We start from the raw sequence: 20281 nt of genomic DNA on the forward strand, positions 1-20281 counted from the left end.
AAAAAAGTATCTTATAGGAGGTGTGGGGTGACAAAGTTTGGGTCAGATGGTCTGGGCTTGGCTCCTGAGCCCCCCAGATTTCTGCACCAGCTCCCTTCTGCCTTGCTCTGGGCTAAAGTGTGGGAGACAGAAGGCAAATGGCAGTGTCACGGGCCTTAGGGGATCCATTCTTTGTGGACCTACATTTCGCAGAACTGTATCCACTGGTGACTCACCAGATTTCTTCAAGATCCTCGCATTATCTCAGCTTTGGACCGTAAAGGATCGGATTGGAGTTGACTCTCTCCACATTGACCCTTGACTCAAGCAGCTATGTTCCCAGGATGGCACCAGCGCTAGTGGTTTGCCACTTGAGTTTCACAAGATCTGTTAGTGTCTTTTTTCAGGCCTTATGAAAGAGACTTGGGGAAATGTTTTGCCACTTAGTTATCACCAGGCCTTTATCCTGAGGCTTAAGGCAAGACAGAGGAACCTCTAGGGAATGAAGCGGTGAAGGGTTTTGTTCCTTCTCTGGCTGTCATGTTTTAGTTGAAGAATTTGGCAAATAGACTGCAAACTGTGTAGCTTGGCTATGAAACCTCATCATTCCTCTTTTGTTCTCAGTTGGGTTTTCTCTCTGGAGCACGCAACTTTTGCCTAAATCACACGTGGTTCTTCCACTGGGTTGATTTCTGTTGATGGTGGATGTATTTTGGTCATGAGGATAGAGGGTTGATGGTCTGTATTCCAGGTGCTTTTGGAGTAAAGGCTGCATTTGTCTCCTGTGTTCGTTATTGTATAATAACTAGGAAATATGACAGGGCTTGGCCCTCACTGATTATCATCTCTTTTTGGCTGAGTCTTGGTTATGAATATTGTGAAATCACCTTTCTGGCCTTCTCATTTTTAAGCTGCATCTGCATGAGTGAAAGTATCTGAAGCAGGTATCTGAAAAAATTAGTGTCAGCTGCAAAGGAGAAAGTTTTCACTCTAAAACAGGCAAAGTATAAGTTAGAAATTATACAGATAATTTAGATAATCCAGATGTTTTCATGTGGACTAGGGCTGATAAACTTCAGCCTGAGATCCCAAAGACCTGGTGAAAGTAATCTCAGAATGATGCAACCTCTGCAAACCCACAGAGGGAAAACAAGGTGGCCTGAGGATGAGAAAATGGAAAATGTAGTGGATAACTTTTAAAAATGTAGAATGGAGATGGGAAATTATCAACTGACCAAAGGAAATTTTTACTGAAAAAGTCTTGATAGAAAGAATTGAACAAACTGTATGTGGTAGACAAAGAAGACAAGTGTCGGCTAAGATAGGTTTGTCAAGTATATAATGTTAAGCCAGTTTGCTTTCCTTCTGTAACAGGGATAGCGTGTCTTGTGTAAAGGGAAAAAGCAAGAATTTCCACATTCCATGATTCTAGCCAGGCCCTCCTTAGTGCTGTTTCATTTGATATTCTCATTATAATTTAGGGAAGCATGGTTTAGATGAATGGTTTTCTAATATAGATCCATGAGGAAGCCCACAGTCCTTCATAGTAAAATTTAATTACTGAAAATATGCGTACTTCCCTTTGCTACATTTCAGAAACCTCTTAAAGGTACTCCAGATCAAAGCCTAAACACAATAATTTCAAAATCACTGTTTTACACAAAACCATAGGGTCAGTACACAACTGGTTGCACACATGACTACAGTAGCTGCTGGTGGTCCGCTACTAAAATGTAAAACATACAGAGGTGGTTTCTTTGGAATCTCTTCTAGGTTTGCTCTGCCACTAGGTAATGAACCAAAAGTACATAGGACTCTAGAGTCACAAATTGTAGCTGGGAATGCCATGAAGCATTCTCCAGAAAACAATCTGGGAGGATTAATAAGCTAATTGAAGAAGCTGAACCCGTATCTACAGTGTTGTTCTGGTGGCAATAAAGCAAATATTGTTCTTGTAAAAGCAAGGCTATAGACTGCAAGACATAAGAAATGACCGTTCTGCTCTACTCAGAGCTTGGTAACAACTCAGCTGGAATATTGCCTGTGCTGGTTTGGCTTACATCCCTGCAGATGGAGAAAGTCAAGAGAAGAGCATCACAAATGACTAGTGATCTAGAAAATATGATTTAAGAAGAAAGATTGAATGAGCAGAGTTTTCAGGCCAAAGGAAAAGACAACTGAAGAAGTCAGGAAGATCTTTTATGTCCTTAAATACGTATAAGGTTGCTGTACAAAGGAAAGGAATAACCTGTTTCCCATATTCACAATGCAAAATAACAGGCTGAAGTTATTGCAAAGGGTATTCAAGATAAGCATTAAAGGGAACATTACAATATTAAGGGTTACAAAGTGTAGCCTTTGGGTTCCCCCGTGCTGCAGGTCTTTGAAACATGACTGTCATGAAAGGCTCAAGTACACATGACGTAGCCTTAAGGCAGTGGACTGACTGTTCTCAAAAGTCCCTTTACAGCATTTATTTCTAGGAGCCTGTGAAGTTGTCCAGTTTAAGCTAAGATAACATCTGATAGCGGATTTCAGCCAGCCTGTGTGGCCAACTGTCCCCAGTTTAAAGAGACAGGATAACTTACAGCAAGCATTCTTTATAATACTGATTTATAGTACTAAAATCAGGTTTGTATATGATTTACTTGAAAATGATGTAGATGAGACTATTTATAAATCCAGATTGTAGCTGCTATTTGTTTTGCACCCAGGTTATATTTCAGTTATGTCTTGAATTTTTTAGTGCTTTGTGCATTTTTACTGTTAAGGATCTGCTTGTAAATCATTATGTGCCTTGAAAACCTGGACTGAACTCAAATAGGCATAGTGCGTGTGAATAGCACCTATAATCACCAAACTGGGCTGCCTCACTCCTCACACACTTCTGGTTGTTTGTGCATATGCTGAAGAGCACAGGCCCTACCACCAATTCCTGAGGCATTCCACTAATGACCTTTCCCCATTGAGAAAACTTTGTTTTCTGTTATTCAACCAGTTTTTAATACATAAAATTATCTTCTTTCTAACCTCCTGGCAATTTAATTATTTTTGAAAAGCTTCAAAGAAATCCAACACATCATGACTTTTCTCGACACAGCGTGGGACCTTTCCCAACACCCCACATTTAGTTCTGTGACGACTTCTAGTCGTAGCCTGTGCCATGTCCCTGATTGGAAATCAGGATTGCTGATTTGTTTCCTGAATTAAAAATCAGTGTCACATCTGTCATCTTCCATTCCTGTGGCACCACAGCTGAGGTATTATGTCAGGATGGATTATATATCCAAGTAGTAGTTTCACGACTTCATATCTGAGTTCTAGCTGTATTCAGAACTCTGGTGTGAACACCCTCTGGCCCTGCCAGCCAGCCATTATTCATATTACGATCCCTGAAGTCTCATTTATTCATCCTTTAGTTTTAGGAAGTTTTTTTGCCATAAAGAAAGGCTAAATTCCAATGCAGCGGACACCAGAGCTTTTCTGCTAACCTTATTGACACAGACTGTTACCTGTCTTGCTTGCTCCTTTTACTCCATGATATCGTACCAGTCCCACAGACCTCTGGCTGGTTTCTGCTAGAGGAAAATCCGTCCTGCTGGATCTGACCGCTCGAGAGAAGTGAGGCTGCCACAGCTCCATGCCCCAGGTCAAACCAGTAGAGAGGCTGCAAAGGTGTTCCCAGTAGGTACCTGCATACAGAGCACCCCAAGTCACCTAAATCCCTGCCTTTTCCCACCTCTGGTTCCTCTTCTAAACATCTCGTAATAAGTCACAAGCCATTCCAAACCACACTTCCCCAGCACCTCATAGTGTGTCCTACAGCTCCAAGCAGTGACTCTCAGAGCAGATCTGGAGAGCTGCTCCCGATGACACCTTGTGATGGTGTCAAGACTGGACACAGGCTGTGGCCGTCCTGGGACAGCCCTGGGAGGGGCCTGGATGGGGTGTCCTTTCCTTCGGGATCCTTACCCTGTGTTCCGCTTGTGCCTCTGCGCTCCTCTGGCACGTGGAGATGGGCCCTTGGTGGGCTGCTGGCCCCTGTGATGGGCTGCGGGAGCCGGGCAGCGTGTTGGATGGACCCCCTATCTCTGTGCCCCTTTGTGGGTGTGCAGGGGAGCTTTTATTACATAATCTAACAACTTCCCGCCTCTGATGTGTTTAAAAACATTTAATATTAGTTTTTGCCTTTAGTGACTTGCTCTTTAAAATTTTTTATCTGGTCCAACTTTTTTTTGTTTTCACATTTAAGTTGACAGATGTCATGTTTTATTCCTTGCTTGAAATAACCTATCTCTTTTTCTTTTTTTTTTCTTTGGTAAACTTTTTTTAGCTTCTGCTGTTTAGCCACACTGACTTCTTTGGCCTATCAGGAGGTTTTAAGAGGTTTTATTCATTAGAGAAACACATTTACTCTCAACTTCTAAAATGGTGTCCTTCAGCAACCTCTGTGATGCCTATAAGCATATTATCCCCAGCTTCCTTTTAATTTCTTACCGAACTGTTTATTCATTTTTACTTGCATATTTTTTTTAAAAAAAAAAATATTTAAGTTGTTATTGTAGGGTTTGTATGTGCCTTTCTCTTCTCTCTTCCTGCTGGAAGGCTGGATTGAATACATTACGATCCCTTGTATGGAGTACTGCTTAAATTTACCTATCGAACATGTGCACTGCTCAGGACTGAATCAAGAGCTGTGTCTTTGCTGCAGGTCCTCTAAGGTCATGGCTGCAGTGTGACTTTAATCACTTTCATCAGTTTGTGCCACCGCTGAAGAGGGTGTCTTGCCTTTTCTCCCTGCTGCTGCTCCTTCCTTCTGGATCAGGAAACAGAGAACTAACTCAGTAAAAATATATGGCACTCACAATGCCATTTAAAACCTATTGTCTTTCACTCCGGGAACAGTGTGCTAAGCAGGGCGCTGAGCTTCAAAAGCTCCAGCTCAGCAACCTTTCAGGTTTGGCTGGGGCTGAAAGTGCTGCCAACAGCAAAACGTCAAAACCACAGCTTAGGTTCAGCTCTGGTCCCGGTCCCTGGCCCCAGCTCACTGCAGACCCCTTGGGCAACATGTCCTTTGATCCAGCACTTGCTGTGCTTGAGCTTCTGCAACTGGCTTCTAAAAAGTCCAGTATAAAAGCAGAGAAGGTTTATCAGGAAGAGGTTCAGCACCTGCCGGAGGAGCAGCCTTTTGCACTCTTCCGCAGTTCTCAAGGAAAAGCTTTGGCCTCTGCAGCTGGTAATTTTATTGCAAAGAGAAGGAGATAGAAAACATCACACTTCTTACCAGCTTTGCCAAAAGCACTTGAAAACAACTTCAAAGAAGGACATCCACACTCCACGCTCAAAGTGCAAAACATCCCTGTGTAGGGAGTTAAACCAGACCAACAAAATGGGGGAGAGACATGGTCTTTGATCATTTGTTGCTCAGACAAACTCCTCAGTAAGTTTCTAGGTTAATTAAATGTTACTTTGTACTGACAATAGCTGAGCTTGGGTTCAAGCCTCAGAATTTGTTTCTGTGGCTGAAAGCTTGACTCCCCTATAGTCACAGCGTAAGACACAAGCCTTCCAGCTAAGTAACACACAAGCATAACGGCAAACAGCAGGGTACAGACCTGCCTTCCTGGCTGAAATATTGGTAGAGGGGGAATGAGCTTCCCAGGTCAGAGAATTGGTTATTTTCTCACATTTAGAATCATGAATACATAACTCTCTGAATCCTTTTCTTTTCTATAAGGGAGAGAAGCATGCATTCAGTTTTTATGAACTTTCCCCTTTTTTTCCTAGCTGCTCCACGATCAGACTGGCTCAGTCAACTCGCTTTCTCTACACAAAGGAAGAAACGGGGAGGGAAGAGAAAACAAGTCTTGACTACTCCTTTTAGAATTAGCAGTAAGACGGATGAGTACGGAGGGCTCTGGTTGCTCTGTTACGTTCCTGTTGCTTTCCCCATCTGTATGTCAAGTCTTGCAAAGCTTAAGGATAGTACAAAAATCCTGTTGTCATGGGAAAACCATTATTTCTATGAAGTGCTACTTATAGCCTATCTGAAAATAGTTCCTGTCAGTGTGGAATGCTTAAGACAGAAGTTCAGCTGTTACTTGGGCAGCTTCTCCTTTACTTATACCTTGTTTGGGGCAGTTTTTCCAAAGATTTCAAAGGCTTCAACTACAGGAATGAACTGAGCTTAAAAATGCCCTGCGGTGCTATGAACATCAGGCCCCTATGCTGATGAGCCTGACTGTGAGCGCTGCCCCTGGGAAAGGGTTCCTTTCTATAGCTAGAGGCACCACAGGTAAGCATCAGATGCTGCAATGCGAATACTAACTAATGCCCAGCAGCACATCTGAAACAGATCCAGTGCAGCCAGATCGGGGGAGGTTTGACTGACAAATAGACATCAGGGTCCTGATTTCTAAAATGTGCATAAGGTGAGGACCACGCTGACTGGCCTGGCACATGCAGGGTAGTCCTAGTCGCAGAATTGCCAGCTGCACATGCCCCAAACCCACAAAACCGGCCCTTCCTTTATATAAAGGGGCTAGCTTTAAAACAATGGCATTAAGAAAGAAAATACCCGCGACCTTTTGCTTGCTTGAACCCTTTAATCAAAACCACGTAACAATTCCCAGCTTCTCTCTAGCTCATGACAGCTAGAAACTGAATTACTACTTCAGTGGAAGGGCAGATCTGCTTATGAATTTCATTCTAAATAGCTGTTGGATGAAATTCTCTTCTCCTTCAGTTGTTTAAACTGCTGAAACTGTGTGCCTCTCCAGGGATGGGCTCAGGCTGCTCACACCAGCAAAGATGGTCCCACTTTCAGCCTGACCAGTGAGGGTCACGGAAAACCATTACTGGGGTTTGTCCCCACTACAGCACAAGATTTCTGCTGCCTCTGCGCTTGGGAAGGTGCAAACAGCTGACAGTGCGACTTTCAGGCAGGACATTTTCCAATGGGGCCACTCTTTTAAAGCATCTGAATGCTTTGCAACCCTTTTGAGCTGGTATTTCCAGAGAGGAGAACTGCAAGTCAGCTTTTAAATCAGTATGTGGGGAACGAGAGCCTGCCGATGTTGTGACCACCACTCGTGTTTTCACATAAGGACACTGAGCTCAGGACATCTGTTTCAGTGGAGGTGATGTGCCGGTAGTTTCTACCATAAAGGTGGTGGATGAAGGTAGAATGAAGGCTGTGAGCACGTGGCCAGCCTCAGTAACTCACACTCAGTTACCGAGCACCCGTGCTTTGTCTCTGTGAGGTTTCTATCAGGGCAGTTTTATTCCAAGGTAATATTTTTAAGTATCTGCCACAGGGTCGGGACCCCCATCCCTTGGGCAGAGGCAGGACAAACGCAGGGCTCCAAAGCACAGGAGAAGAGAGCAGGCAGGAAGAAGTATGACTCAGAAGGCCAGAGAGGCTCCAATCTCTGTTCCCAAAATTATTTTCGCTTTTCATCCAAAGACTGGAGCACAGTGTGTAAGCAGACCTGCCCTCTGTGCCCTGAGTGCACTCTCTCATCCCTCGGCTACAGGCTCTTCCTTGCTGATTCTCTCTGATGTGGGTTTGAATGTCTTCCAGCTAAGAAAGGCTTAAAATGCATGTCTCTCATTTCCTGAGCACGTGTTCAAACCACTAATTTAAAATTTAGGCATTGCCACCAATGCTTTTTTGGTGGGTTTTTTTTTTTTTTTTTTTTGCTTTTAAAGGATGCAATGAGCCTTGTTTGGTTCCGAAAAGGCAAGATGTTACCACCAGCCCTTCAAGACAGGATCCAGGTTTGGGTGCCCAATGTCTGGAGAAGGGCACTGACTCTGGAGCTTTCCCCAATATGTCTCCCAGTGGCCAAACATAGAGGCTCCCTGATCCATAGCGTGCCTGGTTTCCAGTCCTCTTTAAAGGGCGCTAAACTTCCCCTGTCTTCTGTAGCAAAAGTATGAGCTCCAGGTTCTGGCTTTCGTGTCAGTAGTCCAGACTGACTGCTGCAGCCTCACAGCCCCGTAACACACTCGGGAGTTTAGAGACAGTCGTGCAGGCGGAGTATGATGGACCACAGACCTACTTTCAGCTCCTTGATTCACGGGCCAGCACCCTGCCTGCTTCCCCTCAGCACCCACCACACCATGGGGCTGGGCTTCAGACAGGGCAGCCTGGAACTGTTCCTTCTCACTGCGAGGGAATAACCGCAGAGCATTTAAAAGGAAATAAAGTGTGCTCTAGAGCCTGTAAAACCATCCTGTTGAACTTTAATAGAAATGATGCTTCTGCTGTCAGATACTCCGTGATTAAAATGCCACCAGAAAATACACGTTTAGTGAAATTATGCATTTTAGTAGATGGCTATCACATAGCAAGAGCCTGATTAGTTTCCTTCTTAATAAATCATCTAAGATTTTTCCATACAGATTTAAGAGGCTAACCTGACTTGGAAGACTCAAAAGAGAAAGCACGTTTTTAATGCAAAGCAGTCTGGTCTAAGGATTTAATTTTAACTGTTTTTGTAGGAAAAAAATTACCATTGCTAAGGAAACCTTGTGTATTGTCACTCTAAATATAGATCCGCTTGCTGGAGGAATACTGAATACTCCGTTCCAATCTTCAGGACAAAACAATATTTTTACTTCAGCATGAAACAATACTCAAACTTCAACCCCTTCGTGGCTCAAGGTAAGACAATTATCTTGCCTGTTGCAATAGACAGAGCTTTTCTGAACTGACCTAGAATAATGATCTCTTATTCCAGGACAAATATAAAAATGGTATTCTTTCTCAGGTTGAGTATTCAATGACGTTAAAAGAAGAAAAAATAACTGAAAAATGTTTATTTTGTCATAGACAAAGTGTAGCTTTACTCTCTGAGCACAATATCACATCCAAGTAGCATTTCAGATTCCCGGAGCAACATAGCAACCTAGTCAAGTTCCCCAAAAATCCAAGGGGACTCACCACACAGGCTACCTCTGAACATGGCACAGTCTGTGTTTTATTAAAAATTCCTGTTTGTTTGCAGGGCCTCTCATGCCTTTTTAACTTTTCTGAAGCTGATGCCTGCACAAGTAGCATTGCTCCATGAGCAGCAGGACTGATAAAGCTTGTTTTCATGTGGATTCACCTCCCTACTTGAGCCATCCTGCAGACTTTCTAGAGGTCCCCATGTCCTCCTTCTCCCTCTTCTCCCGCAGTGCAGGCACACAGCCCTGCTCTCCTGTGCTGGGGCTGCGCTCGGCTTCCCCTGCTGCCTTCTCCAGCTGATGCCCTCGGCACTCTGAGCAGGCTGGATGAGTATAAAGTTGCTAGTCTGGTGGGAGAAGCAGCACTAGTGACCCACCATCATCCCTTCAGGTGTTGCGCTGAGCCGGGCACGCTCAGATCCAGAATCTCCAACACTGCCTTTCCACCAGGGATGCCCTCCCTCGTACCAGAGACCGAGGCAGCTGCTGATATGGTACCTTCCTTCAGGTAGGAGCCAGAGCCTGTGTGAATCTGTCTGTGAGGGATATTGTGTTTTGTTCATAGGATTTTTTTTCCTTAGAAATATTTCATAACTATGAAAGGAGAAAATTTGCTCATGCCATCAGTTCTGTCTGCAAACTCTCTCCCACTTCTTGGCAGTGGAATTTATTAGTGGTGCTTTGGCACCATCATGCACTCCCAGGATGAAAAGATCAGTTGTTTTAGTTGTTTCTAATGAATATACAATTTTAAATAAGTTTTCCACATGAATTAGACTTTTACACTCTTCAGTAGTGCCAGATGGGCAGAGCCATCTGTCAGAGATTAACACGCATTAAAGGACCACTTAGTATTTAAAAAAATAACAATACTGTAGCATTCCAAGAAATTTTTTGCTTTGTACATTGGTTGAACTAAACAATTGCATGTGAAGCTGCTCTTGTTTTCAAAGATCAGCATTTGTGACTGCTTGCATAATACTTTACTGAAATGGAAATGAGATTGTTGGATGAGTAACCCATTTCTACAGCTTGGGGACATTTCTGAGGGTCTCTGATCTAGGGATGATGCTGCAAATGCTGCAAAAATTGGAGCGTGAGAGAGAGCACAGCCATCATACAGCCAAAGGGAAGTCACAAGCAAATTGGGGATTGTTGCAGGAAAGGGTGAAGCCCTGAATAAAGTATTTTTCCCTTTGAGTTGAGAACAAGAACCTGCATAAAATTTAGCAATAGCATTGTTTAGCTGATAAGCCATTGCTGTTGTCCTGCAGGCTCCCTCCTGGAGATCCTGTTTGTATTTCTCTCCTCACTGTCCCACCACCAGCCCAAGCCTTGCACCGAGGGAGCCCGAGCCCAAGCCTCGCACCTCTTCCCCTTCGCACCAAGGGTTGAGGGAGAGGCCCTTTGGCCATGACAGCCCATGCTGCGGCCACACTTCTCAGGCCACCCCAGCCACCTTGGGGACCGTCCCCCCCAGCCTCCCTTTCCAGCCACAGCCCGTTTTGCCACCCAGACGGTGGTGCCAGGAGGCTTGCAGAGGCTGTCTGCCCAGCCGAGAGCATGCTGATGCTGCCGCGAGAGGTAGGAGCCTAATCCTCAGGCATAAGGAAAAGGCAAAAGGTAAAACCCCAGCTCCGTCTGCCTTCTCGGTGTTAGCAGTGCAGGGTCGTAGCTTCCTGGCAGGAACTCACTAAAGGGGGTTTGGCTTGATAGGTGCAGAGATTTGCCTCTGCACTACATTGTACTTCATGGCCACTGGAGATGGGACTTACTGAACCAGATGGTCCTTTCCCTTCCCACGTGTCTATCACTTCAAGCTAGCAATGCCACCAATGACAGTGTTTAATACTTTTTTTTCTGTTCCTACTGAAAAGGTCAAGTGCAATTGAACAGCTCACTGAACTGCCATCAAAAGACTGAGATTTCAGGGTACTGAAAAAAGAGAAAGCTATCTAAATTTGTCTAAAAAGATCATTTAGATTAACTAAATGTTTTCAAACTGGTAAAGCCTAAAGGCATATACCTCATAGGTGCTTCCACCTCTGGCAGCAGCTATCTCAGAGTTGAGGTCAACTGAGAATTTGGGGAGGGTGACGAAGGTCTCGCAAGACTGACCAAGAGCAGAGTGCCTAGCTTTATCAAGGGGGGACAAATGGAAATGAGTTGGCTTAATTTCAGTGCCCAGAAAAACACTGTAAGAATAAACCAGGCTACCTGCAAATAAATGAAAGATGTCAAGCAGATAAGTGATGGCAAACACAGATTAATGAGGAACTAATACAAAACCCGTTTCAGGTTCCTCCTGTGAGAGGATCAAAGTGAAAATCATCATTCTACCTAAGCAACAGGTGTGCTTTGACTACACTAAAGCTTTGGCATTTTCTCACACAGTGTGCTTATAAGGGGAGGAGACAAGTCAGCGTGACGCTGTTGTAAGAGGAGTTCAGAACTGGCTAGAAAACTGCTTCAAAGAGTCATTGTCAGTAAATCCCTGGTCAAACTGGAAGGGTGCATCAAGCATGGATTTCACTGAAGCCAGTCTATGTTACCATACTGTATCTTCATTAATACTTTGGCTACTGAGAGCCTGGAGTATGATTATTAAATTTGCAGATGATGGCTAGGGTGGAAGGACATCCAGGACACGGGAGACAGCCTAGGAATTCTGAGGGATCTAGCCAAACTGGAGAAACTACCTAAAAAACAGAAGGTAGTTTGATAAGGACAAGAGAAAGTGCAAACCTGGCATGCATCTCTGGATGAGCAGGCATTTGACAAGGCAACACCCGTCTATGCAGCTGTTCTGCTGAATTTAGGTGTTAGCATGTGGCACAGCCCCTTGCTGCTGCACAGAAAGGTGAGCATCATATTGGGTCACACCATGCAGTATTGAGATGTGTGAAAACATGAAGTGATGCTCCCCCACCTGGCACCAGTCTGGCCTCAGCAGAAATGAGTCATTTGGAATGCTACAGTTTGGGGAAGCGTTGACCAGCAGCCTGGAGGGAGGCAGCAAGAGCAACTAGTCATGGCATAGGAAAGGCTGGAGAGAATTGGGTCTGTTTCTGCCAGGGAAGAGAAAACTGAGAAGAGATGCAACAAGGTTTTCACAATCAAAAACAGTAGCTGCAAAGGAGACGGGAGAGTTTAACAAGTCTGCTGGGACATGAAGACAAATGGGATTAAATTGCAGAGAGATCTCAACTCCAGTGCCCCCCAGGAAGGGCAGCAAAGCCCTGGTAGGACCGTGCTGGGGGATGTGGGCCACCACACCAGAGGCTTTTCATGGACATGCTGGAGAAACATCAGCCGAGGGCAATTTAAGTGCATGAGCTTTGAATGAGAGCTGGCATAGCAGACCTCCCAAGTGTTGCACGATATAACACCGCTATCTCACCAAATGCCTGCAAGCAAGAAAAAGACCCTGTGCTGGAGGTCACTAATGTTTCTGTCTTGCTGCTACCAAAAGGGAATAAAGTACCATGGTTTCCGTTTTAAACATGAGGAAACTGAGGCACATATCCCTGCTGCTAAGAGTCTGGCGTTTGGTCAAGCACAGAGCTGGGCAAGACAGCCAGTGCGCTCTCCTCCAGAACACGCAACCCTGAGCCAGGGATCTGGGGGAGCAGTCACCCAGTTGGAATATGCTTTTTGTTAAAATTATCAGGATTAGAGACAGGGCTTATTTTTGTGTCTATGTTATGTTGCTCAGGGAAATAGTTCAGAAAAAAGTCGTGTTTCATTTATAGAAACATTTAAAAAAGTTCAATCCCTTTCACGAGGTGTATGTACAAGATAAACCTGCGGATTTCATTGCATTTCATTTATCTGTAACACTGACACATCCCTATTACTATTATACTAGATGGAAACACGCAGGACTCGCCTGGCAATGCCCAGATCACCTAACCAAAGGCCCCACTTCCAGCACATGTTGGCCCAGCTGCTCGCTCGGGCCCATTTCAAAATGTCTTTGCTGGCCCAACTCTCTGTTCCAGCTGCAGTCAGTTGGAAAAAAGTGGACACTGTCTTTTTTTTTTTTTTTTGTCTTTTCCAGGCCGACTTTATAGTCCCTCACCTTTTGACTTCATTTTGGAACACTGCTTAGTTATAAAATAAGCTTGATCCAGCCTGAGATTTCTCTCTCAGATAAGATTAACACAACTACAAGACACTCTAGTTATAGAAAAGCTCAGATGTCAAGAAAATGGAACCTAGTGGTATTTAAGAGAAAAAGAAGGGGGGAAGAAAGGACAAAAAAGGCGCGCAGAAGCTTGGCTCCCATTCCATTTTTAATGAACAAAACAATCTTGCAAAATCTACTGGCAGATCAGAGAAATCAGACTTCTGTGTGGGGCTGGAAAAGGTGGACATTTGTCTCCAGACATAATTTAAGTGCATCTTCTTCATCTCTGGTTCTGTTCCATAGCACGAGCTGCCAGCAGCATTCTTCCACAGCCTCTCCCCAGGTTACAGGGGCTGAGATCTGGCTCCCTCGCCACCTCCTTGTGTGGCTCCCTATCTCCTTGGGAACGTGATGACTGACTGATCCGTCTCCTATTGCCTTCAGCGAGAGCTGGGTCAGATGGGGAGGTATTTTTTCAAGTTTCTGTGCAGCAGTAGGATGCTCTAACGTACATGGATCAATGGGTGCCCCCAGCATGGCCACCTTCTGCTGGCCAAGCCAAAGCAAAGCACCGGGACCAAAGCAGGGGACCGTCCTGCCCCTGAGCGTGAGGGCAGGGGGTGCCACGGGGGAGCTCGTCAAACCTCTGCAGCTTGGCTGGGGCAGCAGCTCTGGGTGCCGTGCCGGGCTCGCCCCGCTGGGACCCGCCAGGCTTTTGCCACCGGCAGGAGCGTGTCCTCAGCCTGCAGTGCTCCACGGAGCTGTAACCCGCCTGGCCCCCACGGGACGCCCTTCCTGAGACACCAAAGCCACCCGGGGAGCCTGGCCTCGCACCAGCCGGCAAGGGGCTGCAAGAGGCACCGTGGCCGGTGACAGGGCTGGGGGAGCACCACCGCTTCCCTTTGGGCGTTGGCCATCAGCTTTGTCGACAAAAACATTTGTGTATGGTAGCTGCCGTTGCCGTTTTGTACTGTAGTTTGTGGCAGAGAGAACTCAGCAGGTGATGTTCTCCAATTTCTTTTGTTAAGGAGGTTTAAAATTTGTTTTCAAACGCAGCATTGCGCAGCGGCTGTTGCAGACGGCCACGAAGCTCAGGCCGGGCGGGACGAGGCCGGGCGGCGCTGCGGGCAGCCCGACACTGACCCCTAGCGCCCGCCGCCCCGGGCCGGGCTCCGCCCCCGGCCCCGGCCCCGGCCCCGCCCCCCCACGGCGCGGAGGGCGATACGAGGCCGGTGGCGCCGGCAGCCCCCGTCCCTCCCCGCCCGCGGGGGCCGGCGGTGCCAGAGGCTCTCGCTGACGCCCACCCGAGGGGGGTCGGGAGGCTCGCTGAGCCAAGGGGCGGCACCTGCACCGAGCAGAAATGGCCCTTCCCTCCGCCGCAGGGGTGCCGAGGAGCCCCTAGGAGCCCCTGCCCCAGCGAGCCCCTCTGGGGGCACCCACCGCACGGAGGGCGCTCACGGCACCCCGGGCACCCACCGCACAGAGGGCACTCACGGCACTACAGGCACCCGCTGCACAGAGGGCACCCGCCACACCCCAGGCACTCCACTGCACCCACAGCAGATGGGGAACAGGCAGCCTCCCAACCCAGGTCTGTCCCAGCCTCCATGCGGAGGGTAACCACCTGGTTAACGCATGCCCTACTCTCTGTAGAAACAGGCTGACACGGTTTTTTTGAGTTGTGGGGGACTGTTTGGTTTCTTGGGGTTTTTAAGTGAACATGAAAACACTCTCGCAGTTCCCATGCTGTGGCAGGTGTAAGCCTGTACTTCATATCAGTTATGCACTTTACGGGAATTGTTTTGCAACACACCCACAGCGCTTTGGAGTTGGCTTGGAAATACATGGGGCACACACCAGCACCTCATCCCACTGCCCTGCCACCCAGGCAGCTTCCCTGAAGGATTGAACGCCAAGCACGTACCAGGGCTAGGCACTTGGGCACAATAACAAAGTGACTTTATTGCAGAATGGCTTGAAAGTAGCATTTGGTTACTTCTCAGCCCTGCAAACAGAAAACCACTTCTTACAATGCAGAAGGTGTGATTTCTCCCTGGAAATAGCTGTGACACCAGCCAGCATTTCCAGCCCAGCCATTTCCAGCAGACATCCTACCGACAGATTATTTGTAACCAGCTCTCCGGGCTGCCATCATAAAGGAAAATAGATTTTTATCATAAAAAAATATGCATGAGCTCAACACTGATTCATCGCAGCTGAGCATAGAGGCTCGCTCTTTGAATCTTTCTGACAATTCCTGGAGACAAAGGGAAAAGTCGTTTTAAGAATCAGTGGAGATGCCAGGAGATGCCATTCCCTACCTGCCCGCACCCAGCGGCTCAGTCAAACCTCTGCAGCCCAGGCCCCAGGGTGCCAGCGTTCCGCTTGGTGCTGTGGGAGCTCAGCAAAAAAATAAGCGAACACCTTGTACCAAAGGAGGGACCTCACCCGAGAGCGCTGCTGCGTTCAGCCCTGTGCAGCTGCAGTCACAGCCTCAAGAAAGGCACTTCTCACCCTTTTAAACCTCACTAGAGAAAGAAATCCGAGAAGTTGAGGTTCAGCGAATTCCTAGTTTAATGCTTAACACAATGTTTTATTCCTCCTGTCATTTAGGTCTTTGTCACATACAGAGCAGATACTGTATCACTGAAGTCCAAACTTTCACTACCCACTTCACTCACAGCAGATTTGAGGCCCTGAATAAATCTTTAAAGGGATTTAAATACAACCACTAGAATTAGGATATATTTTTGTTTGAAAACAGTAATTAAATAACTCTGATTTCACAAGCTTTGAAAAAGGTATACAGAACTACAGAATACATATTTACATCTATGTCAACAGAGATCACAGGGTTAAGATAATTATTTACTTCTCTTAAATCCACCAAGAACCAAACACGCTGCACCTTGCTGCGACCTGTGGGACGCGGGGCTCCATCTGTCACTTCTGTGTAAAGGCCAAGACATCTTTATTCACCTGCAACAAAGATACCAACACAGGAGTCTCACCCTTGAGCTTCAACAAGTTGAGCTACGCTTGACAGAACGCCTCAACATCTCTTCTCTCTGAAGCAGCAGCAAGAGGCTGCCCGCCACTGCACCCAGCCCCCAGCTGCGCCAGGCAGTGTTTTGCAGCACGTATGGGACAGCAGGACAGCTGCTGACATGAAATTGCAAAACCAACCATTTCCTTCCCCATCTATGCCCCAACCCCTCTTCCCCCAGCCAACCAAACCCAAAAAACATAAGCAAACAAACAAACAGGCATCTCTTTCTTAATTTAGAGATACCACTACCGTGGCATTTTCATTCCTGGGGTATAAGCAATGGGAGAGACGTCTCAGAGTCCGGCTGGGGAATGCACATAGTAAACAGGTACCAGACAAGCCAGGAAGAACCCAATGCCGAGTTTTCAGCTAATGCTGGGATAACGCCAAAAATGACACCAGGCATCTGGAAGTTGTCTGCACTATGCATGGACAAATTGTTTTCAGAATCAGATAAAATCAAATAAGAAAAAAAAAAAAGAATTGAAACCAAATAAAAAGCTCTAGAGAAAATTAGAATAGAGGCAATAGATTTTGGGTTTCTGAAAGAATAAAGTCAGTCCATCCCCACAGACCAACTCCAAATCATGTTTTGCAACCATCTATTGAAAAGGCCATCTGGCTGCACTGCGGGCCCCAAACCAAAGCATCTCACATCTTCGGGGTGCACTAAACTGGGTCCTAAAGTTCACCTTTTTCTTCTCACCAAAGATCTTTTCATAGGCTAGCTTCAAGGCTTAACCTCAGAAAGGTTCTCATGGAAGTAGAAAGGCAAAAGATTACCTATGTCAAGGGATTTTAAACATTGCTCTACAAATATGATAGTTTGGGCCTTTTTTTGAGCGTGGATCAGATGCTGGTTAGCACACTGAACTCAGCCTGAGGAAATAACAGCTGCAAATCATGGTGAGCAATGTCATTTGAAAGCAAAGCTTCCTTTGATGCAGGGGGAGAGCATTCTTCCCGAGGGATTAAGGGGAAAAGGACAAACATGAAATGGAAAAACCCTACACCAGCCACCAAAATGACACGCCAAAGCACCAGGGGACTCTGTGTGCGGGTGTCAAACAGAAACACACACACACACCATTTCAGCACATGAATGTCAGTCCACAATTCCCAAGTGAAGCCTACAGCAACATCCATGTCCCCCGACACACAGCAGTGAGCTCCTGACCGGGAAGCAGCAAGAGCAAGAGCGGGCTCTGAAAATGCCCAGGGGAGAACTCGGCATCTCCGAAGGCTCCAAGAACAGAAACTGCACCAGAGTAAGAGTTCAGTTCAAATGACAACATTGGATCAAAGCCCCTCAAGTCATGATTTTTTTTAAATAAATACAGAAATAAGTAACGGTTTGTTATACGAACTGAGGAAGGCTGGGAGCTGAGGCAGCCACAGGTACCCCGCAGCACGCCGGCACCGTTCCCAGGGCCAGTCAGGAGCACGCGGCAGCTCCCGATGCCCACGGAGGCACTCACCGCCCCGCAGCGGGATGCTGCTGGTGGCCGCAACTTCTCCTGCTTCTGCTCACCTAAAACCGAAGCAGCGGAAGCCCTGCTGCTCCATTTTGATGTCAAAAACATGAAATTGAAAAATTAAGAAATCAGTAAATGGTACTTTAGAAGCACTTTTTAAAAGACAGTATCTAAAAAAACAAAATCCCTAAAGCTCTTCTGTGAACAACATGAGAACAGAAAAACAAAGGAGTATTTTAGTCAACATTTTCACACATTGAATGTCTCTCTAAAATGCCAAAAATTTAAAATGAGATTCATGCCCCTGGCTGGATTTATTGCACCGGAAGATTGGTCAAAGCTTCATCACCCTATGCATAGAAGAAACCACCACAGAAGTGAAAAGGATGGGGAATATTCAATATTGTCTAAACCAGACACTCTTTGTCCCAAAACACTATATTTAAATGTATATTCAAGTGAGAATAAAGTGTGTGGTAAAGCTAAATTATGAAACTATAGTCCTGAGTGAAGATCTTTTCAGGAGATTACTTGCTTTTCCTTCTGACACGTTTTAAACCGACACACCAGGAAACTGAGCAGTGAAGTCAACTCCCTCCAACCCCACCAAAAGAGCAAAAAATAAATGTTGTGTTCTTTGAATTCAGGTATTTTCTGCTTTCAAACAAACAGGGTTTTACATCAAATCCTTCTAAATTAGAGCAGATTTCACAAAGCTTTAAATTCCTCTCTGAGTGGGCTGTCATTGCTGGTTATTATTAGTAGGCACAGAAATTCCCATTTTAATTAGAAACTTTATTTTGAAATACATTACACAGTTTACATGTGAAGTGCTTTCGCTGTAAGGTATTTCATAACATTGTGCTGAGCAAAATGGCTGACCAATTTCCTTGAAGCTCTTCCAGTTAAGTTTTTTTTTTTATTAAAACTATCTTACAAATGTAAGATGCAACTCAGGCATTTGTATTCAGAAGGTAATTACTAGCCTTACCTTAGGGAGAAAGTATATACTTGACTTTTCCAATTAACTACGTGTTTCAATAATGATGTAAAACGCTTGGCATAAGACTGAAAGAAACCTGAGTCCTAATTAAACCTGTATTCACCAAAGATTAAAAAAACCAAACTAATTTTCACGATCAAACTACTTTTGTAATAAGGCACAGTCAGACAAGTATTTATAAAGACTGGCTACCAATTCCAATTTACCTGCACAGCCTGCCTGCTGGTCTGTCAAAAGTAATGTGGAAGTTGTTTTCCCTGTCTGCTGCTGGGACTTTTCAAGAACAAGGCAGAGCAATAAGGCAACTAAAAGAACAGACATGCAAAGGAGTTTGGCATTTGGGATGGATTCGGAACCTCTGCAAAGTAGTTCATTTTGTAAATGGAGCATTCACCTGCTATCATTAAAGCGGCGGCCAACTGCGAGAAGGAAAACAGAAGTGGTGCCAGCACTGCCTGCTTGCAAAAGGGCATTTTAATAGGAATAAACAAGATCCCTGGTATGCTTCCAGGTGATGACTTCGCACACAGCAATTCCCACAACTTTCAAAGATAATCTAAATTGAATTCAGAAATTCCCCTCTGCCACTCTCAAAAGCTGAATGTACCGGGAGGTTGCTTGACAGCAGGTGAAATACCAGGGAATGAAATCTCCATTTAGATAATGAGCCAGTACTGCCATCCTACTTTGCATTTCTTATTAGAACAAAAGGAAGTCTCCAGGAATGATAACTCAAATAATTACACCATTATTTTGGCTAAAGAAGATTCAAGAACTCTTAAGATGTGATGATGTTTAAAGAACATGAAACAATTTTACCCACAGTCAAGAATAAAAAATAAAAATAAAAAATGCCTTACCTTCCCCTCCCAATTAAATCTTTGAGGAATAATTGCTTGAGCTTAGCACTGTATGGCTTCTGTGGCCTATGAATGCTTGATAGACACTCTCAGAATTATTAATTTTCAAGCTACGGCTTGTTTTCAATTTTAACTCATTTCAAACAAAAATACTGCATCTATTTCACTTCAATAATAAAATTGAGCATAAAAATCATTAAAAGTGTATTTCTGATACAAATTTGTACCACATACTAAAAGATACTACTATATAGAGAAGTGTAAAATAAAAAGAATTAGAATATACAAAAGGTTTTTAAAATTCTTTTGCACAGCTGAACTCATAGTGCAGGTTTAAGATTAAAAAAAAAATCTGTAAATTAAGTACTCATAACAGATTTTGAGTATAAAATACATTCTGAAGTATTTTACAGAATGGCTGAATTCTTAAGCATAAGAACTGAGGATAAAAGGATGTTAATGACAAGCAGCCACATACAGAACACAAAGCAATAAGTTTAAATCAGACTATTTTGGTTTGTGTAGCCCTTTATTAGCAACTAAAATAGAAGATATCTGTTGTACATCACGGGTAGTAACTGACTATACTGGAGTTTTATTATATTCTAATACAGGATCATTTATAAATGCGTTGTTTTCCTTTTTTTTTTCTTTTATTAAAAAGCTTCCACCCCTTTTTCCGTTTACAACTTGCAAAACTATTCTGAAAGCTGAGTACATGTGCACAGGTCTGCAAAGAGTGCAAATTTAGGATACGGTAAATGCTTTACATGTTGTATTTGTAAGGACTGTCTGCCACCATGCCTTCATAGCCATTATCTTTTTTTTTAAAAA

Source organism: Falco punctatus, assembly GCF_963210335.1.
Source record: "Falco punctatus genome assembly, chromosome: 12".
NCBI lineage: Eukaryota > Metazoa > Chordata > Aves > Falconiformes > Falconidae > Falco > Falco punctatus.